At 40.8% G+C, this 25,539-nt stretch overlaps 1 long non-coding RNA gene and 1 pseudogene across 1 annotated transcript; both read left to right on the forward strand.

Moving 5' to 3' along the window:
• Positions 1-2,716: 2,716 nt before the first annotated feature.
• Positions 2,717-5,733, forward strand: LOC115195381 (eukaryotic translation initiation factor 5-like; annotated as a pseudogene).
• Positions 5,734-6,592: 859 nt separating this feature from the next.
• LOC115202431 (uncharacterized) lies at positions 6,593-7,781 on the forward strand. Its single transcript, XR_003879976.1, has 2 exons — positions 6,593-6,756; positions 7,094-7,781. It is a non-coding gene; the product is annotated as an uncharacterized LOC115202431 (long non-coding RNA).
• Positions 7,782-25,539: the final 17,758 nt, after the last annotated feature.

Below are 25,539 nucleotides of genomic sequence, written 5' to 3' on the forward strand. Positions count from 1 at the left end.
ATTGGACGCCAGTTATTGATGCGCAGCACTTCCTTTTAACCTCTCTGGCGCATGTGGGACGAACTCGTCCCACCTACGTAACAGCCACTGAAATCCAGTGGCGCGATTTTTGAATCGTTAGAAATACTATTACTTCAATTTCTCAAACATATGACTATTTTACAGCTATTTAAAGACAAGAATCTCGTTAATCTAACCCCACTGTCCGATTTCAAAAAGGCTTTACAACGAAAGCAAAACATCAGATTATGTCAGCAGAGTGCCCAGCCAGAAATAATCAGACACCCATTTTTCAAGCTAGCATATCATGTCACATAAACCCAAACCACAGCTAAATGCAGCACTAACCTTTTATGATCTTCATCAGATGACACACCTAGGACATTGTGTTATACAATACATGCATGTCTGTTCAATCAAGTTCATATTTATATCAAAAAACAGCTTTTTACATTAGCATGTGACGTTCAGAAAAAGCATAACCCCCGCAAACTTCCGGGGAATTTACTAACAGTTTGCTAAATTACTCACGATAAACGTTCACAAAAAGCATAACAATTATTTTAAGAATTATAGATACATTACTCCTCTATGCACTCGATATGTCCGATTTTAAAATAGCTTTTCGGATGAAGCACATTTTGCAATAATCTAAGTACATAGCCCGGCATCACAGGACTAGCTATTTAGACACCCACCCAGGTCAGCCTCCACCAAAATCACATTTCCTATAAGAAAAATGTTCTTACCTTGCTTGTTCTTCGTCAGAATACACTGCCAGGACTTCTACTTCAATAACAAATGTTGGTTTGGTCCCAAATAATCCATCGTTATATCCAAACAGCAACGTTTTGTTCGTGAGTTCTAGACACTATCAGAATGCAACATCACGGTCTTGCGCATGGCGCATTGGCGTGACAAAAAATGTCTAAATATTCCATTACCGTACTTCGAAGCATGTCAACCGCTGTTTAAAACCAATTTTTATGCCATTTATCTCATAGAAAAGCGATAATATTCCGACCGGGAATATGCATTGAGTCTAAACAGCCGAATTAAATTTCTCCTCAGGAGCGAATCGTGCACGCGCCTCATTCAAAGGTCCTCTGATCCGCCACTTACCAAAGGCGATAATGTGTTTCAGCCTGAGGCTGCCTCGTCAACCTCCAGGTATTTCCCGGGTTCTGAGAGCCTATCGGAGCCCTGGGAATTGTCACGTTACAGCTAAGATCCTTACTTTTCAATAAACAGATGCAAGACGCACGACTCCTTGTCAGACAGGGTACTTCCTGCATGAAACCTTGTCAGGTTTTTGCCTGCCATAGGAGTTCTGTTATACTCACAGACACCATTCAAACAGTTTTAGAAAATTCAGAGTGTTTTCTATCCAAACCTGAACAATAATATGCATATTCTTCTGAGTTGGTGTAGGAGGCAGTTAAAAATGGGCACATATTTTTTCCAAAATTCTCAATACTGCCCCCTATCCCAAACAGGTTTTAAGGCTTATGTATCAGTGTTATTAACCCCTGACTCATTGTAGGAGGGAGAACATTGTTTTTAATACTCTCTAAAAAGACTTCCTATTGGAAGGGAGCTACTTGTTCAGAAAATAATTTGTAAAATTCTGATGTAATTCCACCTGGTGATTTATTGTTCTTTAGATGTTTGATAGACTCTATAATCTCTTCAACTTTGATGGGTTCATCACACTGTTTAGATTCTATTTCACTGATAGAGTGAACATTATGCAGTGAGTCATAAAACATATCTGTGGATTCCTGACAGTACGTAGAGCTATACAATTTTCTGTAAACATTTCTACAGTATTTAGCGATTCATTTTTGGTCATCTGTAATAACACCATCAATGTTTAACTTATGGATAGTGTTATTTGTACATTGAAATTTCTCAAGTCTAAAGAAATAGAAATAGGGTGAATTTCGTTGTCCCTCCTCAATACATTTTTTCCTAGATCTAATAAAGGCTCCTTCAGCTTTTAATCTATATATATTATCCCGTTTATTTTGTAACTCAATCAGTTTCATCTTCTCCTCCCCTGAGAGGCCGGCTGGGGACCTCTGAGAAAGGGAAGTTATCTTAATAATGATCACCTTTTCCTCCTCAGCTCTTCTGGTCTTAGCAACATTAATACCATATTTTCTAAGTTATTTGGACACCTCAAATTTAAAGAGTTCCCAATTCTTGCAATAAGATTTTTCTTCACAAGCCCTTTCCCAAAAGTGTGAAAGCAGATCTTTAACTCAAACTTAACTATATCATTATTTAATAACGAGCTATTTAGCTTCCAGTAGGATGCTCTACCAAGGTTAGTATCAGGGGTAAATATTTTGATATCAATGTAAATGGCCCTATGGTCTGTGAGGGGAGTAGTACAAATATTTGAGTAACACACTCACTATCGATACATTTGGATATAAGCCAAAAATCTATTCTGGATTGTCTGGAACCTGTTTTGTTACTCCAAGTGAATGATATGTCGGCTCGGAAATCTCTCTCTCCATATAAGATCAAACTTTTCCATAAAAAGTATTAAACCCAAATTCTGATTGGTTGGCCTTTCAAGTAGACAACCAGCCATGCCTACTTGGCCCACTTGCCTCCCGTCGGAAACGACATGATGTGGTCTATGTTAGTAGAACATGTTTACCCATACTTTAAGGAGCCGCTAATGTCGCTAAAGTTCGCTGATTTGATGACGTCGTCAAAATGGGCGGGAATAGTGGCGGAGCTCGTGTAGATTGACAGCACATTATTGTGGCGTTGCAAGCACCTATGTGAGAACGTTCTGGAGGTGAGTCCAAGCAAGTTTTAAAATCAAGTTGGCTAGCTAGATTACAGATTTCTATTAATCTGCAAATGTTCAAACGTAACAGAGCAGATCAACTTGAATCCTTTTTAGGTAGCTAACGTTAATACTGTTGCCAGCTTTTCTATGCATATTCGTTGCTAGCTATTATTACTACAGTACTGATGTCAGCTTTCGCTGTCATTTTATAAGTTCTAGTACTTGTTTGATTGTTCGTTACAGATACCCCATTTTTGGGCGTCTCGAGTTTTCTTTGTGGGCTCCCCCCCCATCGTAAAGTCGGACTACTCTTTCGGCACCGTTGCAGTGCGGCTCGGTCTCCACTACAACATTACTGCTCATCCTCACAACACTTTATTGCGTCTCTGCCTGGGCGACCAGCGGTGTGTTTATGTCTTTGTTTTGCGAAAACGGTGAGTACCCGGACGAAAGGAGCGACGGATGGGAAAGGTATTTTAACCTCACTTATACTTTAATCCCTACTGCTCTGTGTCAGTACGTATTTAATTTATTTCAAACCTGTTTGTATAGTGAATGCGCCTCCTATGTGGACCAAAGATGGCGTCTTTCTCCCCCGCGCACTGCTTCACTGTATGACGCACTCTGCAGCACATTGCTCATTGCACAATTGAGGCCTGGTGTGTTTTTATGTCAAACCCAATTATCGGCTACATTACATGTGTGATGATTTATAGTGATGTGTTAGCTATATTGACAATTAATGTTTTCGTAGCAATGGTGCAATTAACATGTGCTGGTTGTCTTAATTTATTTTTAGTCCACTGTGCTTTTGGATGATTTATATGCAATATGTTTCTGGAATTCTCCTGTGCATTTGCCACATGTTTAGTGTTACATAGGTAGGAAGCTGCAATGGCATACCTGACCACATTACACCACTGTATGTGGACTAGTTATTACTCTGCAAATGTGATCTTGTACATTGTGGTGACTGTCAACCTGCCAAGGGACTTTAATGATTATTGGTCTGATTTGACAATTAGGCCTATTCGTACTTCTCAAGTTTAGAAATGAAGTAATGAGTCTTTCAGTAATAACCAGTATAATGGGATACAACAAATGTAAATGCATGTGCACTGCCATTTAGCAGGTGACATAAGTGACCTTATGCAAGGGTGGGAAGCCCATAGGGCCTAGGGACTCGTGTCTTGTGCCAGTCTGACACGAGAAAGCAATGTCCAATCATACTTTATACTAACATTCATTCTTTCCTGTAATGCCTTCCATCGATTTTAAGTCTTCCCCTCTCTTCTCAGAGCTGTTGCGCAGCTGTTGGAACCTGTGTGCGGGGAACTTAGCCTACAAGCGCGGCACTTGCAGCCTCAGTGGCAAGACCTTTTTCATGTCCGAGCCCGAACCCTCTTCCAGTCGTTTATGTCATCCCCTCTTCGCCAGACAGAGGATACCAAAAATTTTCAGTCCAAGATCTTCCTGTCGTACTGATAAAGCCCGCGGCCAGCCATCATGTCTGTTAACGTCAACCGCAGCGTGTTGGACCAGTTCTACCGCTACAAGATGCCCCGTATAATCGCCAAGGTGAGTACGGGTTGTGGTTGTCTGGAGTCAGTCATCCCCCTCATATTTAGGATTTGGGGGTCAGGATCTGATCCTAGACCTGTGGTTATGGGGAACCTTTACCTTGAACAGTGTGGTGGTCATCATGAGGGGTTGTTCAGTGTCCAGAGCTCAACTAGTGTCGGGGGGCCGAGGGATGTCCCAATGGTCACAGAGCTTCATTCCCTTGTCTCTTCCTCATTGAGCACTGAAATGCATTGAAGTCACTATGGCGGAGACCTAACCAATCCATTTAATTGCTCAAGGGAAGGCCATGTATAGCCTGAGGGGAAACTTGTTCTTGAAACAACACTGAAATAAATGTTCCCTCTGAAAGACTTTACAAGAAATACTTTCCACTCAAAGATGCTTAGATTTAATGTGATTTTTCTCAAATGTTGTACTTAAATGAAAGTGAACCCCCTCTGCCTTTGGGCGTTCGTCTTGCACATGAGGAGCATCTTAGTTGGCACATTGAGTGGAAAGGTATTTACGCTGTTAGAATGTGACCACTGTGAAACAGTTTGAAAGATGTCCCCCCCCCATCCTCCAGGTGGAAGGCAAGGGGAATGGGATAAAGACTGTCATAGTCAACATGACCGACGTTGCCAAGTCTCTGAATAGGCCTCCCACGTGTGAGTATACCCCCTTCCCCAGCTCAGTGCCTGTTGGGCACTGGTCTGACCCACTAAATTGGCATCCATTTCACAAGGTTGTGATTGTGAACAGTTTGGAATATTTGTCAGTACTTGTAAATTGCGCTCTTTCCCTGGCCTCTCCATTGTGCCCAGTCACCTGTAAAGATAGTATGAAAGGGGACTTCACACTCAAATCATAGTTGGATGTTTTCAGGCCTCAAGTAGTCTGACAAGATGAGTCCACATTAGTTGTGTAGATTGGGCTCAAAGTGAATGCCTCAACTCAAAGTGAATCAAATTATATGGCACTTTTGCATTCATTTTGGATTGTGGCATGTAGCCTGATCTACAACACTGATGGCATGGGAGCAGGAATCATCTTGATGTGGTGGACCCCCTTTTGTCTTTAGGAAAGGTGAAGAGCCTATTGGCTATGAATATTAGAAGAACATATAACCCACTCTCCAAAACCTATGATGCGGATAGGAAGGCTTTAAACATAGCTAAACTCAAACGATGTCTTTCTCGTTCTCCCTGTCCAGATCCCACCAAATTTTTTGGTTGTGAGTTGGGTGCTCAGACCCAGTTTGACGCCAAAAACGACCGCTTCATCGTCAATGGGTCCCACGAGGCGAACAAGCTGCAGGACATGCTGGACGGATTCATCCGCAAGTTTGTGCTGTGTCCTGAGTGCGACAATCCCGAAACCGACCTGGTAAATATGCAGGACTGGCTTTGGGACAAGTCTCTGAATGTCCTTGAATGGACCAGCTAGAGCCTGGACCTGAACCTGATCGAACATCTCTGGAGAGACTTAAAAATAGCTGTGTGGTAACGCTCCCCATCCAACTTGACAGAGCTTGAGAGGATCCGCAGAGAAGAATGGGAGAAACTATCCAAATACAGGTGTGCCAAGCTTGTACCGTCATACCAAGAAGACTTGAGGCTGTAATCACTGCCAAAGGTACTTCAACAAAGTACTGAGTAAAGGGTCTGAATATTTATGTAAATGTGATATTCCAGTTTTACATTTTATTTCTAAAAAACTATTTTTGCTTTGTCATTATGGGGTATTGTGTGTAGATTGGAGAAAAATGATTTTATCCAGTTTAGAACTAGCCTGTCACATAACAAAATGTGGAAAAAGTAAAGGGATCTGAATACTTTCCGAATGCACTGTATAATTATGTCTTTAATTTCCCATTTAAGTCACTAGACATCTATGAGGCAACAAAAAGTACCTCTCTCACAGAGCATCATCTAGTGGTTGTGATTATCCATACTGTCTGGTTCTGGAATGTGTTTCGAGCCCTTGGAGACTACTTGGTAAATTACACATTTGTTGGATGCCAAGAAAGTTGCATAAACAGAAAACTGACCATAGAATCTAGGGTCAACCTGATACTATTTGATCAATGTCACATATTACAAGCAGGGTTGGGTTTACCAGCAATTCAGTTTTCAATTCAGTGGAATTCACCCCAACCCTTACCCTGGTTACCAGATTTTCCCCTCTTGTTTTGGTGACGCTGACGTGATTGTGTTTCCAGATCTTTCCGGACTCCCACGAACGTTTCCCCAAGCTGTCCAAACGGCTTCCCTCCATCTTGGTGGAGCCCACTGAGAGCGGTGAAGTGGAGAGTGGCGAGCTCCGCTGGCCCCCCAATGACCTTAGTTACCCTGATGAAGACCCCGGAGAGGCCCAGGCAGCAGGTGAGAACCACTTAAACCCATTTCCAGCCAAGAGAAGTGAGAACCAAAAGGGCATTCCAGGGGACTTAATAATAGAATCTGTTTATTTTTCCCAGAGCAAACTTCAAACAAAAGAGAGGGACTACAGAACTCTTACTTTCTATGCCTACTAAAGTTTAGAATTCTTTTTAACTATTCAATAGTATTGTGGGATGTGATTTGGAATAGCGGTAAAGACTAGGAGCGTGTAGGTTATAGTCTGGGGTGGAGCCTGTAAGCAAAATGTAGCTATACAAATTGAATGTATTTAACTGTGTGTGTGTGTGTGTGTGTGTGTGTGTGTGTGTGTTGGTGGCAGGCGAGGATAATCCAGCAGAGGTACAGCAATGATGGGAGGAGTTTAAAACGGACTCTCACAGTGCTGGCACCATTCCAGCCACACACTGAGTGTCTCCATGATGGACAGAAGCAAGGAGGGGGGTGTTCAGGCTAAGCCCGTAATCAACTAGAACTGCCAACTTGTTGGTAGACAACACTTGGTGGGGCTGAGCCCTGTACGATTGTCTTAAATAGCTCATAGGTGCCAAACTCCAGTGAGTAGCTTGTTACTGTAGATTCATTTGTTGCTTGTTTTACTTTTTTAGGTTTCACAAACAACATGTACAACAACAACATGTACACCCCATTCTGAGTTTGTTTAGCTGTGATCTTTAGATACAGTATGCAAAATAAAGATATGAACAGTTCTGTATATACAATTTGTATGCATCTGGCTGCATTAGACCAAAGTCTGTAACACAGTACTCTTATGAAAACTATATGTACTGTACACTGTAGATCAGGGGTTGGTACTGGTCAGAACAGACAATTGGAAAATAACAATTTTTCAAGGAACAGAAACAACCAGGAACAAAAGTGTCCTGGAACAGAACCATTATTTTTAAATCTTGTTTTCAAATCTTGAAAACCGGTAAATAATCGTATTTCTTTGTTACAAAAATATCTTATGTTGAGCATATACATTACCAGTAAAAAGTTTTAGAACACCTACTCATTCAAGGGTTTTTCTATATTTTTACAATTTTCTACATTGTAGAATAATAGTGAAGACATCAAAACTATGAAATAACACATATGGAATCATATGTGCTTCCCTGTGGCTCAGTTGGTAGAGCATTGTGTGCAACACCAGGGTTGTGGGTTCGATTCCCACGGGGGGCCAGTACAAAAAAAAATGCATGAAATGAAATGTATGTATTCACTACTGTAAGTCGCTCTGGATAAGAGCGTCTGTGTAAGGGCTGTCGTGAGAGAGAGACCAAGGTGCAGCGGAGTTAGTGTTCATCATAAAAGGTTTTAATGAATCAACGAACACTATACAAAAGAAACCAAAAAAACGACTTGCAACAGTTCTGTAAGGAACACACTAAACAGAAAACAATTACCCACAAAACCCAAAGGAAAAACATGCTCCATATGTGTGACTCCCAATCAGCAACAATGAGCTTCAGCTGTGCCTGATTGGGAGCCACACACACGGCCCAATACAAAAACATAGAAAAAGGAACATAGAACGCCCACCCAATGTAACACCCTGGCCTAACCAAAATAAAGAACAAAAACCCCTCTCTGTGGCCAGGGCGTTAGTCTGCTAAATGACTAAAATGTAAAATATAGTCACCAAAAAAGTGTTTAACTTCATTGGGATAGGGGGCAGCATTGGGAAGTTTGGATGAAAAGCGTGCCCAGAGTAAATTGCCTGTTACTCAGGCCCAGAAGCTAGGATATGCATAGATTTGGATAGAAAACACAAAAGTTTCCAAAACTGTTAAAATAATGTCTGTGATTATAACATAACTCATATGGCAGGCAAACACCTGAGACAAATCCAACCAGGAAGTGGGAAATCTGAGGTTTGTAGTTTTTTTTAAGTGATTGCCTATCCAATATCCTGTGTCTGTGAGGTCAGATTGCACTTCCTAAGGCTTCCAGTAGATGTCAACAGTCTTTAGAAGTTGTTTCAGGCTTGTATTGTGAAAGGGGATCGAATAAGAGCTGTTTCAACAAGTGGTCAAGCTGAAAGACATTAGTTTAGTCTCGCACGTGAGCGCGACGATCGTTGTCTTTCCTTTCTAATGACAACGGAATTGTCCGGTGGGAATATTATTGAAGATTTATGATAAAAACATCCTAAAGATTGATTATATACATCGTTTGACATGTTTCTACTAACGTTAATGGAACTGTTTTGACTTTTCTTCTGGACATTGTGGTCGCGCTTTGTGCATTTGTATTACTTGACTAAACGCGCAAACAAAAAGGAGGTATTTGGACATAAAGATTAACTTTATCGAACAAAACAAACATTTATTGTCAAACATGAAGACCTGGGAGTGCCATCAGATGAAGATCAAAGGTAAGTGATTAATTTTAACGCTATTTCTGACTTTTGTGACACCTCTCCTTGGTTGGAAAATGGCTATATGGTTTTCTGTGGCTAGGCGCTGACCTAACATAATCGCATGGTGTGCTTTCGCCGTAAAGCCTTTTTGAAATCGGACACTGTGGCTGGATTAACAAGACGTTTATCTTTAAAATGGTGTGTAATACTTGTATGTTTGAGGAATTTTAATTATGAGATTTCTGTTGTTTGAATTTGGCGCCCTGCAATTTCACTGGCTGTTGGCGAGGTGGGACACTAGCGTCCTGAACGATCCCAGAAAGGTTAACAAATCAAAATATATTTGAGATTCTTCAAATAGCCACCCTTCGCCTTGATGACAACCTTGCACACTCTTGGCATTCTCTCAACCAGCTTTATGAGGTAGTCACCTGGAATGCATTTCAATTAACAGGTGTGCCTTCTTAAAAGTTAATTTGTGGAATTTCTTTCCTTCTTAACCTGTCTGGGCTAGGGGGCAGTATTTTCACGGCCGGATGAAAAACGTACCCAATTTAAACAGGTTACTAGAATATGCATATTATTTTGGATAGAAAACACTGAAGTTTCTAAAACTGTTTGAATGGTGTCTGTGAGTATAACAGAACACATTTTGCAGGCAAAAACCTGAGAAATATTCAAGCAGGAAGTGGAAAGTCTGAGAATTGTAGTTCTTTTGATTCTCTATCGAAGCTACAGTGTCTGTGGGGGACATTGCACTTCCTAAGGCTTCCATTGGCTGTCTAAAGCCTTCAGAAAATGGTTTGAGCATTCTCCTGTCACTGGGCAGAGTATAGGAGCTCAGTTACTGAGTGGTCTGCCTGGCAACAAAGGGATTGGATATGCGCGGTCACGCCGTTCCTTCTTTTTCTTCTTGAATGAATATGCTATTGTCCGGTTGGAATATTATCGCAATTCTACGTTAAAAATACCATAAAGATTGATTTTAAACAGTGTTTGACATGCTTCTAAGTACGGTAATTGAACATTTTGAGTTTTCGTTCCGCGCTCGCGCGTTATGCCTTTGGATAAGTGATCTGTACGCACGAACAAAATAGGAGGTATTTGTACATAAATATGGATTATTTGGAACAAAAACAACATTTCTTGTGGAAGGAGCAGTCCTGGGAGTGCATTCTGACGAAGATCAGCAAAGGTAAGAGAATATTTCTAATACTAATTCTGAGTTTAGGTTGCCCCGAACTTGGCGGGTGTCTGAATAGCTCACCGTGATGGCTGAGCTATGTACTCAGAATATTGAAAAATGTGCTTTCTCCGTAAAGCTATTTTAAAATCTGACACAGCGGTTGCATCCAAGTCTATATATAATTCTTTAAATAATTGTTATATATTTTGTCAACGTTTATGATGAGTATTTTTGTAAATTGATGTGCACATTCACCGGACGTTTTGGTGGGAATACATTTTCTGAACATCACGCGCCAATGTAAAATGCTGTTTTTGGATATAAATATGAACTTAATCGAACAAAACATACATGTATTGTATAACATAATGTCCTAGGAGTGTCATCTGATGAAGATCGTCAAAGGTTAGTGCTTCATTTAGCTGTGTTTTGGGTTTTATTGACACATGTCCTTGCTTGGAAAATGGCTGTGTGATTATTTTTGTCTATGTACTCTCCTAATATAATCTAATGTTTTGCTTTTGCTGTAAAGCCTTTTTGAAATTGGACAATGTGGTTACATCAAGGAGAAGTGTATTTTTAAAATGGTGTAAAATAGTTGTATGTTTGAGAAAGTTGAATTATGACATGTTGTTTTTGAATTTGCCGCCCTGATATTTCACTGGCTGTGTCCCGCAGGTGGGACGCTAGCCCATTGAAGTTAATGCGTTTGAGAAAATCAGTTGTGTTGTGACAAGGTAGGGGAGGTATACAGAAGATAGCCCTATTTGGTAAAAGACCAAGAGCTCAAAGAAGCAGAGAAATGACAGTCCATCATTACTTCAATACATGAAGGTCAGTCAATACGGAACATTTCAAGAACTTTGAAAGTTTCTTCAAGTGCAGTCGCAAAAACCAAGCGCTATCATGAAACTGGCTCTCTCTCATGAGGACCGACACAGGAATGGAAGACCCTGAGTTACCTCTGCTGCAGAGGAGAAGTGCATTAGAGTTACCAGCCTCAGATATTGCAACCCAAATAAATGCTTCAGAGTTCAAGTAACAGACAAATCTCAACATCAACTGTTCAGCGGAGACTGTGTGAATCAGGCCTTCATGGTCGAATTTCTGCAAAGAACTACTACTAAAGTACACCAATAAGAAGGTACATGCTTGGGCCAAGAAACACAAACAAAGGACATTAGACTGGTGGAAATCTGTCCTTTGGTCTGCAGTCCAAATTGGAGATTTTTGGTTCCAACTGCGGTGTCTTTGTGAGACGAGGTGTGGGTGAACGGATGATTTCCGCATTGTATATTCCCCACCGTAAAATATGCTGGAGGAGGTGTTATGGTTTGGGGGTGCTTTGCTGGTGACACTGGTAGTGATTTATTTAGAATTCAAGGCACACTTAACCAACTTGGCTATCACAGCATTCTGCAGCGATATGCCATCCCATCTGGTTTGCGCTTAGTGTGACTATCATTTGACAATGACCCAACACACCTCCAGGCTGTGCAAGGGCTATTTTACCAAGAAGGAGAGTGATGGAGTGCTGCATCAGATGACCTGGCCTCCACAATCTCCTGACCTCAACCAAATTGAGATGGTTTGGGATGAGTTGGACTGCAGAGTGAAGGAAAAGCAGCCAATAAGTGCTCAGCATATGTGGGAACTCCTTCAAGACTGTTGGAAAAGCATTCCAGGTGAAGCTGGTTCAGAGAATCCCAACAGGGTGCAAAGCTGTCATCAAGGTGGCTATTTTAAGAATCTCAAATATAAAATATATTTTGATTTGTTTAACCCTTTTTTTGGTTACTACATGATTCCATATGTGTTATTTCATAGTTTTGAAGTCTTCATTATTATTGTACAATGTAGAAAATTGTAAAAATAAAGAAAAATCCTTGAATGAGTAGCTGTTCTAAAATGTTTTGACCGGTAGTGTAATTCTGTAATTCAGTGAACTTATGATGGTACTGTAGTAATAGCCTAAACACACTCTAATTAACATCATGTCATAAGGTTTAGCGCTTCAAACCATGCACCCTCCATGTCCACCCCCCTCTCTCTCTCTCTCTCCCCACCTGTGAAATCTCAGATGCAACATCTCTAACCAATTAAACATATAAACAAGTAGCTTACACATTCCATAGCAATCTGCTCTATCCGTGCTGATTGGTAGAGTAAAATAATGAGCTAAATATAAAAACTATGTTGATTTCACAGGTTCAAAAAATTCTACGAAAGGGAATTATATGAACCGTTACTTTTTGGGGGTTCTAACCGGTTCAGAACCTTTATAATGCTAGTTGGAACACTGGAATGGAACAAAAAAAATATGGTTTCTGTTCAGAACAATTGGAAAATAATTTTGGTTCCAACCCCTGTTGTAGATAAACTATTTTATACAGTGAGTTTGGGAGAGGAGAATTCATCATGAGGAATATGGCTATCTTACATTAAACTGTATAGCTGTCAATTACGGCTTCTGCTCATATGCATGTTATTATCTATAAGCACTTATTACAATGTTTTTTCTTCTTTCAAACCATAGGCTTTGAAGGATCATCGTAGTTAATATTTTACATAGTCCTTGATTGAAAAGATGTGCTAACTGAAAAAACATAACTTTCAGGTTTTTCTAATTTGTCTTTCATCTATTGCCCAATTTCAATGCATGTTTGGGTTTGTTTTTATTCACTAAACTTTTGATAGTTTGGAGTCTCTGATACTATAGCTAAATAAAAAAGTCACATCCTTCGACAAACAGGTCTTGCTTACGTCCTTTTGAATATACTGCTCAAAAAAATAAAGGGAACACTTAAACAACACATCCTAGATCTGAATGAAAGAAATAATCTTATTAAATACTTTTTTCTTTACATAGTTGAATGTGCTGACAACAAAATCACACAAAAATAATCAATGGAAATCCAATTTATCAACCCATGGAGGTCTGGATTTGGAGTCGCACTCAAAATTAAAGTGGAAAACCACACTACAGGCTGATCCAACTTTGATGTAATGTCCTTAAAACAAGTCAAAATGAGGCTCAGTAGTGTGTGTGGCCTCCACGTGCCTGTATGACCTCCCTACAACGCCTGGGCATGCTCCTGATGAGGTGGCGGATGGTCTCCTGAGGGATCTCCTCCCAGACCTGGACTAAAGCATCCGCCAACTCCTGGACAGTCTGTGGTGCAACGTGGCGTTGGTGGATGGAGCGAGACATGATGTCCCAGATGTGCTCAATTGGATCCAGGTCTGGGGAACGGGCGAGCCAGTCCATAGCATCAATGCCTTCCTCTTGCAGGAACTGCTGACACACTCCAGCCACATGAGGTCTAGCATTGTCTTGCATTAGGAGGAACCCAGGGCCAACCGCACCAGCATATGGTCTCACAAGGGGTCTGAGGATCTCATCTCGGTACCTAATGGCAGTCAGGCTACCTCTGGCGAGCACATGGAGGGCTGTGCGGCCCCCAAAAGAAATGCCACCCCACACCATGACTGACCCACCGCCAAACCGGTCATGCTGGAGGATGTTGCAGGCAGCAGAACGTTCTCCACGGCGTCTCCAGATTCTGTCACGTCTGTCACATGTGCTCAGTGTGAACCTGCTTTCATCTGTGAAGCGCACAGGGAGCCAGTGGCGAATTTGCCAATCTTGGTGTTCTCTGGCAAATGCCAAACGTCCTGCATGGTGTTGGGCTGTAAGCACAACCCCCACCTGTGGACGTCGGGCCCTCATACCACCCTCATGGAGTCTGTTTCTGACCGTTTGAGCAGACATATGCACATTTGTGGCCTGCTGGAGGTCATTTTGCAGGGCTCTGGCAGTGCTCCTCCTGCTCCTCCTTGCACAAAGGCGGAGGTAGCGGTCCTGCTGCTGGGTTGTTGCCCTCCTACGGCCTCCTCCACGTCTCCTGATGTACTGGCCTGTCTCCTGGTAGCGCCTCCATGCTCTGGACACTACGCTGACAGACACAGCAAACCTTCTTGCCACAGCTCGCATTGATGTGCCATCCTGGATGAGCTGCACTACCTGAGCCACTTGTGTGGGTTGTAGACTCCGTCTCATACTACCACTAGAGTGAAAGCACCGCCAGCATTCAAAAGTGACCAAAACATCAGCCAGGAAGCATAGGAACTGAGAAGTGGTCTGTGGTCACCACCTGCAGAACCACTCCTTTATTGGGGGTGTCTTGCTAATTTCCTATAATTTCCACCTGTTGTCTATTCCATTTGCACAACAGCATGTGAAATTTATTGTCAATCAGTGTTGCTTCCTAAGTGGACAGTTTGATTTCACATTAGTGTGATTGACTTGGAGTTACATTGTGTTGTTTAAGTGTTCCCTTTATTTTTTTGAGCAGCGTATATTTGAGATTCTTCAAATAGCCACCCTTTGTCTTGACAATTTTGCACACTCTTAGCATTCTCTCAACCAGCTTCATGAGGTAGTCACCTGGCATGCATTTCAGTTAACAGGTGCGCCTTGTTAAAAGCAAGGCTGTTCTTGTTATAGCAAGAACAGCTCAAATAAACAAAGAGAAAAGACAGTCCATCATTACTTTAAGACATGAAGGTCAAGAACTTTGAAAGTTCCTTCAAGTGCAGTCGCAAAAACCATCAAGCGCCATGATGAAACTGGCTCTCACGAGGACCGCCACAGGAATGGAAGACCCAGAGTTACCTTTGCTGCAGAGGATAAGTTCATTAGAGTTAGCAGTCCCCGGAAATTGCAGCCAAAATAAATGCTTCAAAGAGTTCAAGTAACAGACACATCTCAACATCAACTGCTCAAAGAAGACTGTTTAAATCAGGCCTTCATTGTTGAATTGCTGCAAAGAAACCACTACTAAAGGACACCAATAATAAGAAGAGACTTGCTTGGGCCAATAAACACGAGCAATGGACATTAGACTGATGGAAAAAAGTTGTTTGGTCTGGAGTCCAAATGGGAGATTTTTGGTTCTAACCGCCATGTCTTTATGAGACGCGGTGTGGGTGAACGGATGTGTATTTCCCACTGTAAAGCATGGAGGGGGAGGTGTTATGGTGTGGGGGAGCTTTGCTGGTGACACTCTCTGTGATTTATTTAGAATTCAAGGCACACAACCAGCCTGGCTACCACAGCATTCTGCAGCGATACACCATCCCATCTGGTTTGGGCTTATTGGGACTATCATGAGTTTTTCAACAGGACAATGACCCAACAAACCTCCAGGCTGTGTAAGGGCTATTTTACCAAGGAGAGTGATGGAGTGCTGCATCAGATGACCTGGCCTCCACAATCCCCCGACCACAACCAAATTGAGATGACAGTGAAGAAAAAGCAGCCAACAAGTGCTCAGCATATGTGGAAACTCCTTCAAGACTGTTGGAAGAATATTCCAGCTGAAGCTGGTTGAGAGAATGCCAAGAGTGTGCAAAGCTGTCATCAAGGCAAAGGGTGGCTATTTGAAGAATCTCAAATATATTTTGATTTGTTTAACACTTTTTTTGGTTACGACATGATTCCATATGTGTTATTTCATAGTTTTGATGTCTTCACTATTATTCTACAATGTAGAAAATAGTAAAATTAAGAAAAAAAACAATGAGTAGGTGTTTTAAAACTTTTGACCGGTAGTGTAGGTCAAAATTATTGACACCCCTGTTTTCAATACCTCACCTTGCAAGGATAATGACACAAATCCTTTTTCTAAAATGTTTTATGTGTTTATGAACACTTTGGAGGGTTCTTAGACCATTCCTCCATATAGAATCCTTCCAGATTCTTGATATCATTTGTTTGCGCTTATGGACAGAATTGAAACCCGGGTTTTCAATGGGTTTCAATTCTGGAGACTGAGATGGCCATTGCAAAATGTTGATTTCGTAGCCAATTAACTATTTCTTTGTGGATTTTGATGTGTGCTTGGGGTTATTGTGTTGCTGGAAGATCCACTTGCAGCCAAGTTTCAGCCTCTTGGCAGAGGCAAGCAGGTTTTTGGCTAAAATGTTCTGATACTGGGTAATGTTCAGGACCAACGGAAGCAAAATAGCCCCATAACATAGAAAATCCACCACCATATTGTACAGCAGGTATGGGGTTCTTTTCTGCTCATGCATTGTCATTAACGCCAAACCCATTACTGGTTTTGTGTGGCCAAAGAGCTTTATTTTCATGTAACCCAACAAATGCAAACGCCGGAAGTTTGCTAAACAGTATTGGCACGTGGATTGGAACCAGTGCATTGGTCAGATGACATGAAAATAGAGCTCTTCGGCCACGCATACCAGTGGTGGGTTTGTAGTCGAATTGAGAATCCATGAACCAAAAAATTATATGGGGTGGGGAGGGGGGTGTTGGGGGTGCCATGTGAGAGTCATTTAAGATACTCTTCAAACCCTGCTGGTCATCTATGAACATCTTGAAGAACAATCTGGCCTTGTACTATTGTAATCTCCACCCGGCACAGCCAGAAGAGGACTGTTCACCCCTCAGAGCCTGGTTCCTCTCTTTCTAAGGAGTTTTTCCTAGCCACCGTACTACTACTAATGCATTGCTTGCTTTTTTTTTTAAATAAGAAAATTATTATTTTTTATAAGAAGAACTTTGACTGGGCTGAGCGGGAGTTGCCCTCCCGTAGAGCTGGGAGAGCCAAGAGACCAGAGGTGGCGGAACAGGCTGCTCGGGTTGGGATGTAGGGTATGAACATAGTCTGAAGGGGCAGTTTCCCTTGCTGCCCGTAAGCAAGCACCAGGGTCTTGAAGAGGATGTGAGCATGGACTGTAGAGTGTGAGAACTTAGGAAGGTTGAACACCAGGTGGACTACGGCATTCTGGATAAGTTGCAGGGGGTTGATGGCACAAGTGGGGAGCCCAGCCAACAAAGAGCTGCAGTAGTCTAGATGGCAGATGACAAGTGCCTGAATTAGGACCTGCACTGTGAAGAAAGGTCATACTCTACAGGTGTTGTAGAGCATGAATTTGCAGGAGTGAGTTACTGATTTGTTGTTTGCAGAGAATGACAGGATGTTGTCCAGGGTCACGCCAAGGTTCTTTGCACTCTGGGAGGGCTTAGCCCCATCAGTTCAAACTTGGGCCCCGTCCGATGTTCTTTATAAAAATAGCAAAAAAGTTCAAATGATTGAGTGACAGGTTGGCGCAAAACAAATCTGTATCTCCTCTGCGCTGTGTCAGCACAATGGACAGAGCGCGCTGCGGTGTGTGTGTAGGAGGGTGGCTATGGAAAGCCACTTGGGTGGTATCAATCCTTTGGGTTTCCATAAAAAGCTGGAATAAATGCTTCTCATCTCTGTGGTAAGTGAATAATGTGATACGCCTCCCTCTGTACTCTGGTGAGGAGGTCGTGTTGGAGGCCGAACTGTCTCCTTCCTGCTCCTCTGCTGTTCCTATTGGGGGCGCACTGCAAGAGTGTCTGCCCTATTATGGGGTGTGTGAGGTTTTTATCCCGACTAACACTGAGTTGATTATGAGCGAGCTCTCTCCGGAGCCTGGAGAGGAGAGGGTGTGCTCTGACCCTTTCTCTGGGCTTGGAGAGAAAATAACTGCACCGCAAAATGTTCCTGGGTGTGGCACAGAAGTTGTGTCACTGCTGGGGGGTCTACGTCCTGACAATGTTTTGAGATTACTGCTTATGTGTGAGGAACGTGTCTCAAGCATAATGTAAAATGTAGAGACCAGAATCAGTGGGAGGGGTGTCTAGCGAAGATAAGCAATATGCACATCTCTCTCCACTGACTCTCACCAATTCGTTAGCACTATTCGTTTCATTGTGTAAAATGTTTATCAATACCCCGTGAGAAATATATTCGTCAGTGATGTTACTGTTAATCCCAACATAGTCCCACATTAATATTACAATGTTTGGTGAAATATACAGTTGAAGTCGGAAGTTTACATACCATCTATATTGAGGTATATATCACACAACATTAAATATGACGGAGAAACCATATACATGCTCTCCAAACAAAGACAATGAAGAAATTGACAGTAAACGGGTAAATGAAATAATTGTTGAGCAGTTTGTGAGCTCTCCAAACAATGTTTCCACTTGGAGAATGGTATGAATGGACAGTTGAAGTTGGAAGTTTACATACACATAGGTTGGAGTCATTAAAACTCGTTTTTCATCCACTCCACAAATTTCTTGTTAACAAACTATAGTTTTGGCAAGACGGTTAGGACATCTACTTTGTGCATGACACGTAATTTTTCCAACAATTGTTTACAGATAGATTATTTCAGAACGTGGTACCTTCAGGCATTTGGAAATTGCTCCCAAGGATGAACCAGAATTGTGGAGGTCTCCAATTCTTTTTCTGAGGTCTTGGCTGATTTCTTTTCATTTTCCCATGATGTCAAGCAAAGAGGCACTGAGTTTGAAGGTAAGCCTTGAAATACATCCACAGGTACACCTCAAATTGACTCAAATTATGTAAATTAGCTTCTATATCAGAAGCTTCTAAAGCCATGACATCATTTTCTGGAATTTTCCAAGCTGTTTAAAGGCACAGTCAACTTAGTGTATGTAAACTTCTGAACCACCGGAATTGTGATACAGTGAATTATAAGTGAAATAATATGTCTGTAAAAAAAATTGGAAAAATGACTTGTGTCATGCACAAAGTAGATGTCCTAACCGACTTGCCAAAGCTATAGTTTGTTAACAAGAAATTTGTGGAGTGGTTGAAAAACAAGTTTTAATGACTCCAACCTATGTGTATGTAAACTCCCGACTTCAACTGTAATATAGAGTTGAAGTCATAAGTTTACATACACCTTAGCCAAATACATTTAAACTCAGATTTTCACAATTCCTGATATTTAATAAAACAATCCCTGTCTTAGGTCAGTTAGGATCACCACTTTATTTTAAGAATGTGAAATGTCAGAATAATAGTAGAGAAAATGATTTATTTCAGCTTTTATTTCTTTCATCACATTCCCAGTGGGTCAGAAGTTTACATACACTCAATTGGTATTTGGTAGCATTGCCTTTAAATTGTTTAATTAACTTGGGTCAAATGTTTTGGGTAGCCTTCCACAAGCTTTCCACAATAAGTTGGGTGAACTTTGGCCCATTCCTCCTGACAGAGCTGGTGTAAATGAGTCAGGTTGTAGGCCTCCTTGCTCCCACACGCTTTTTCAGTTCTTCCCAGAAATCTTCTATAGGATTGAGGTCAGGGCTTTGTAATGGCCACTCCAATACCTTGACTTTGTTGTCCTTAAGCCATTTTGCCACAACTTTAAATGTATGCTTGGGGTCATTGTCCATTTGGAAGACCCGTTTGCGACCAAGCTTTAACTTTCTGACTGATGTCTTGAGATGTTGTTTCAATATATCCACATTATTTTCCTCCCTCATGATTCCATCTATTTTGTTAAGTGCACCAGTCCCTCCTGCAGCAAAGCACCACCACAACATGATGCTGCCACCCCCGTGCTTCACAGTTGGGATGGTGTTCTTCGGCTTGCAAGGCTCCCCCTTTTTCCTCCAAACATAATAATGGTCATTATGGCCAAACAGTTCTATTTTTGTTTCATCAGACCAGAGGACATTTCTCCAAAAAGTACGATCTTTGTCCCCAAGTGCAGTTACAAACGGTAGTCTGGCTTTTTGAATGGCGGTTTTGGAGCAGTGGCTTCTTCCTTGCTGAGCAGCCTTTCAGGTTATGTCGATATAGGACTCGTTTTACTGTGGACATAACTTTTGTACCCGTTTCCTCCAGCATCTTCACAAGGTCCTTTTGCTGTTGTTCTGGGATTGATTTGCACTTTTCGCACCAAAGTATGTTCATCTCTAGAGAACGCGTCTCCTTCCTGAGCGGTATGACGGCTGCGTGGTCCCCATGGTGTTTATACTTGCATACTATTGTTTGTACAGATTTTTTTTCTGAGGTCTTGGCTGATTTTTGATTTTCCCATGATGTCAAGCAAAGAGGCACTGAGTTTGAAGGTAGGCACTGAGTTTGAAGGTAGGCCTTGAAATACATACACAGGTACACCTCCAATTGACTCAAATGATGTCAATTAGCCTATCAGAAGCTTCTAAAGCCATGACATTTTCTGGAATTTTCCAAGCTGTTTAAAGGCACAGTCAACTTAGTGTATGTAAACTTCTGACCCACTGGAATTGTGATTAAGTGAAATAATCTGTCTGTAAACAATTGTGTCAAATTACTTGTGTCATGCACAAAGTAGATGTAGTAACCGACTTGCCAAAACTATAGTTTTGCCAAAACTAGAGTGGTTGAAAAATGAGTTTGAATGACTCCAACCTAAGTGTATGTAAACTTCCGACTTCAACTGTACTTCCTTCTTAAATACTTAATTCTCTAGTAAAGTCTTATTCATTTTCCAGTAACCTTTACTAACTTTTTTGGTTGACAAACCATGCATATTTATCTTTATTGAAATCCCTTTGTGGTCGGTTAAAATCAATGGTTCAATTGAGACTGTATCAACCTTGTCAGATTCAGATATCAGCCAGAAATCAATACGGGATTGTATAGATATATCTTTGGTACTCCATGTAAACATAATCTTATCTGGGTTCTTATGTCTCCAAATATCTAGAACACCTAACCTTAGACATATATTCCTTATCTCAAACAGAATTGCTATCCTTAGGAGGCCATCTATCTAGATCATCATGTAATACTGTATTAAAATCTCCACCCTATATTACTTTTGCCAATGGAAATTTAGACAATTTTATTTTCCTCTCGATGTCTCTAAATAAAATACAGTTACTTGACTTGTTATTGGTAGCATAAGTATTTACAACAATGAATTGAATATGGATGACATCTACCAATAGCATAATCCAAATCCCTGCATTATCTGCTTCATGTCTCAGTATATGACTCTTTAAATTGCCTTTTAAAATAGCGACACCTGCTGACCGATTGGTACCAAATAAAAGCCAAATATCATTCACCCTTTGCCACTTCCAAAACGCAGTATCTGTGGAACAGGCATGAGTTTTTTTAATTAAATAAAAGTCGGCACTCTTACAATACAAAAATAAATATTTCCTTTTCAAAATATGACGGATAACCCTGGCATTAATAGATAATACAGAAATTAACATTTTACTATCACAGTGACTATATGAAGAATATTAAACTTTTATACGTTCACATGAACCGGGTTCTCACAAAATGAAACGTTCGTACTAGTTGCAAATAAAAACAGTCATTTGCACCACACGGGTGGTAGACCTAAAGTATACATATTTTTATACAATTGCAAATAACATTGCGCCATAGACTGGTAAAACGAATAGCCATCAAGCTAACATAAAGTGTCAGTGCACATTTCCCTGCCATAGCTTTTAAAAATAAAAGCTTGGCTCACACAAATAATGCTTTTTCCTCAAGAAATAAAACGTTTTATTAGTTGCAAATAAAAATCAGTCCTGCACAACTCACTTGGTAAATCCAGTAGTCATCAAGCTAGGCGTCAGCGCGAATTTCCCTTCCATTAACAAAAGCCTTGGCTCCCGCAAAGTATGCACTTTTCCCCCTCTTTCCTTGCTCTCTCCATCATTGATTCCGAGCTTCTTCGTCGAATGCTGTCATGTCCTCCTTGAACCTCAGGTTCTTGTTCTTTAAATAGTAATTTTTCTTTGCACTTTTCCATGTCAGATATCTCGCTGTCCTGGAGATTAATCTCAGGTCGTGGTGGACCGAGGTAAAGGCAGTTTCAGGTTGGATATTCAACGGATATTCGCGCTTTCCAACCACTTGAGCCACAGACTCCAAATAAGTGTCATGATGTTGGAAAGAATGTACACAACATTGCACAGGTCTTATTTTCACGATTTGGACCGTAATTCGCTTTGCAAAGCCAATAAACGTGGAAATGAGAGCAGCATTTTGTATTCCTAGTTGAATTAGCTAGGGAGTGTAAACAAAGTACAAACTTTTTTACCATTTGCTTTTCAATAGCTCCTTGGTCATGTGACCTACTGACTTCAAACAAGGTTCAGAATGTCTCCTGACTGCCCTGCAAATGTCCGTCACTTTTGCTTTGATGTTCTCGTCAGATCTTTCTGCGATTCCATAAATTTTAAAATTCCATCTCCGACTATACCGGTCAGTCTCGTTTTCCTTTGACTCCATTTCAGTGAGTTTCTTCTCCTGCTTTGCAACCTGAGTTTTAAATGTTGCGTTCTGCTGCTTCAGAGTATTTACTTCCTCAGCAATGAAATCAATCGCTTTCTTCAGGTTAACGATGCTGACAGTGTTCTTTTTCCCCAAGTCCATGACGTCATCTGCGCTCTTTGATTTTAGCCGTGAGGATGCGGACAATGTTGTCCTGTAGCTGGCTCAGTGATGGTTCACTTCTCAGCTTCTTTGGAAGTTGCTCCTTGGTTGGGGTATTCGGGTATGAATCACCCCCCCCCCCTTTTTTTACACTGAAACATTTCGATAGCAAGCTTGATCGTTGGAAATCGCCCAAACAAATATTTCAATGACTTGATTAATTACAAAATTATAAAAAATAGCTACATTGTATATCATGCAACTGCAGCCTAAAAGTATAAACTTTATGAGAAAACCCTAGAAATGTTACGCCCTCTCATGCCGCCCTCCTCTTTGTCTATACCAGATAAACAGATATTTCACCGGATGTATAAATGTGAGACATCCGGTTGGCGTTTCCGCTCACTATCAAATATGGTAGGGAGAGGAAGCCTAAGTGGCTGGTAGTGGGAGAAGATTGAGCTAGATGGAATTTGGCCGATGTTCTGCAAATTTTCTCATAAATGAAACATTTCATCTCCATACAGTTTTTTGTTTGCTATAGATTCTAGTTTTGGAAACAGAGTGCACAAAGTTTGGTAGACTTGACTTACCTAATTGTTTATGGAAATTACTTTTTTAGGACGAGTGCACTAGATAGTGGGCGTTTTCCTAATGAACGTCATGCATATTCAGTAAGGCACAAATGGTTTTCATCCTCTTCTTGGTGGTCACAGTAGCTAGCTGTCCCAAGTAGATTTTTTTGCTGGCTAGCAAATTCACACACACACAAAAAAACGTACTTGGCTTAAATAGCTAGAGATCGATTTCTTTGCAAGTTTTCCCACTACAAGTACTATTTTTGTGAATCAACTTTTTTTTAACGATAAGAAACATATGTCGTCAATAAATAACTTGTTTACTGTAAAATGGAAGGGAGGAAAATCCCTTTTCCAGTTTCCAACAGACGTTGAAAGGTATGTAATAAATAATAAGAAGATGCATTTGGAGTAATTATTGCATGGTGAGGCATACATCGTTGACTGTGTAATCAGTTGTGTGCTGTATCCATGACTACCCTTCGAATCAATCACAAGCATGGCTCGCTAACATTAGTTTGCCAATGTGCCCAGCCATATTACAAGGGTATGCTGCACAATCAATAGAAGCCATCGTTTGTGACACTGGGTCATTGCAAAGTAATTTATCGAGTTGTAGAACACCATTAAGTACCTCTTAAATTATGGTAGATGTCTGTAAAACATTATATAGGCAACTACTTATGTTCTGTTCCTCTATGATCAGATTAAGTAAGAATACCACAAAATATAGTCTGCTATAATTATATGCAGCTTCAGAAAATAGACAAAACCCAAAAGGTTGTACATTTATTAAATGTATATTAACATGGTGAACATATAGACACCATGAAAGTAGAGCATTTGATCACAACCTGGAAGAACACATTGTGCATGCATCCCCTCAATAGGAAAATGGTTCAAGACATACATACACCATAAAAGGGGAGTCATCCATTCCGTTTGTCCCAGGGATCATCAACTAGATCCAGGCGCATGCCAATGTTTTCTTGCGCAGATGGTTTGGGGGCAGGAATGTAATTACAAATAATTTGTAGACTGGGCATCTTCCAGTCAATTTGCAAACAAATATTTTATTGAAAGATTTATATTTCAGACCTTGCTTACATGTGTATATGATCAGGTGTCTCTTATGCATGGGAATACATTAATAGATTCTTAAATAAAAATCACTTGGAGCTGATTTCCTGGTGTTTTCCAGTTTTACGTACAACAATAAAAATATATATATTTTAAATTGCCTCTCAACTTTGGGGGCCAAATAAAACCACCCATGTGCCAAATTCGGCCAGCGAGTTGAGGGAACAGTGTTTTGTTTTCACTGTCACTCAGACTGACGTCCACCTGGTAATGGTTCTGTTCAAAACAAAATGATTGTAAAATAATGTTTGTTCCAACACCTGGTTCTAGCTCTTTTGAGGTGTAACAATGCAGTACTGTAGAGAGTATATTCATTCATACAAACGCTGTTCGTCCGTGCTCATCTATGTTCTAGCTGTTTCTAGCTCTTCGAGTAAACAAATAACTTACATCCTGTTCACTGATGTGCGGTCCTGAATGATTAACGTTAGCTAGCTAAACTAGCTAGTTACTCTGCTATTTTTCTGACACGTGCAGAATCGGATTTATTGCGCTACAGTAACGTTAGCTAGCTAACTAGCTGGGAAATAGATAATATTGTATTTACTGAGCTAGCTACTATTTCTCTCTTCTTGCCCATGTGAAATTATATAATGTATTAGGAGAAGAGTAAAGGGTTAGCTATTAATAACTCCACTCAATTATATTTTACCAATAGTTTTAAGTATTGATTCGAAAATGAAAATGACAACTGTTAACTCGTCCTCAGCTAGTTTCTTGCATGTGCGGAGCCCAGCAAATTACCCTTACTGTTCCTCAGCATGTTACCGGAAAATAGCTAGCCAAACAGTTAACGCCACTACAAAACGTTTTAATATATCACTTATAACATTAAACTATATATTTGCAACTAACTTTTCTATCTTGGTGGTGCTATAAAAAGCTCAACAACGAATAGTTACTTAACGTTTGATACATCAAATCAAGTGTTGAAGTCAAACGTCTGCATCTCATTTTGAACCAAATTTGAATATGATGACGGTATTTTTATTGACGTCACTAAGCCATCTGACTGACATCTGATAGACTAATAAACGTGACGTTGAAAATGTATTTTTATTGAACCTTTATTTAACTAGGCAAGTCAGTTAAGAGCAAATTCTTATTTACATTGACGGCCTAGGAACAGTAGGTTAACTGCCTTGTTCAGGGGCAGAACGACAGATGTTTTACCTTGTCAGCTCGGGGATATTCGATCAAGCAACTAGATCCTGCCTCCCCAAAAATCCATGT

The sequence above is a fragment of the Salmo trutta genome, chromosome 1 (assembly GCF_901001165.1).
Source record: "Salmo trutta chromosome 1, fSalTru1.1, whole genome shotgun sequence".
Taxonomy (NCBI): domain Eukaryota; kingdom Metazoa; phylum Chordata; class Actinopteri; order Salmoniformes; family Salmonidae; genus Salmo; species Salmo trutta.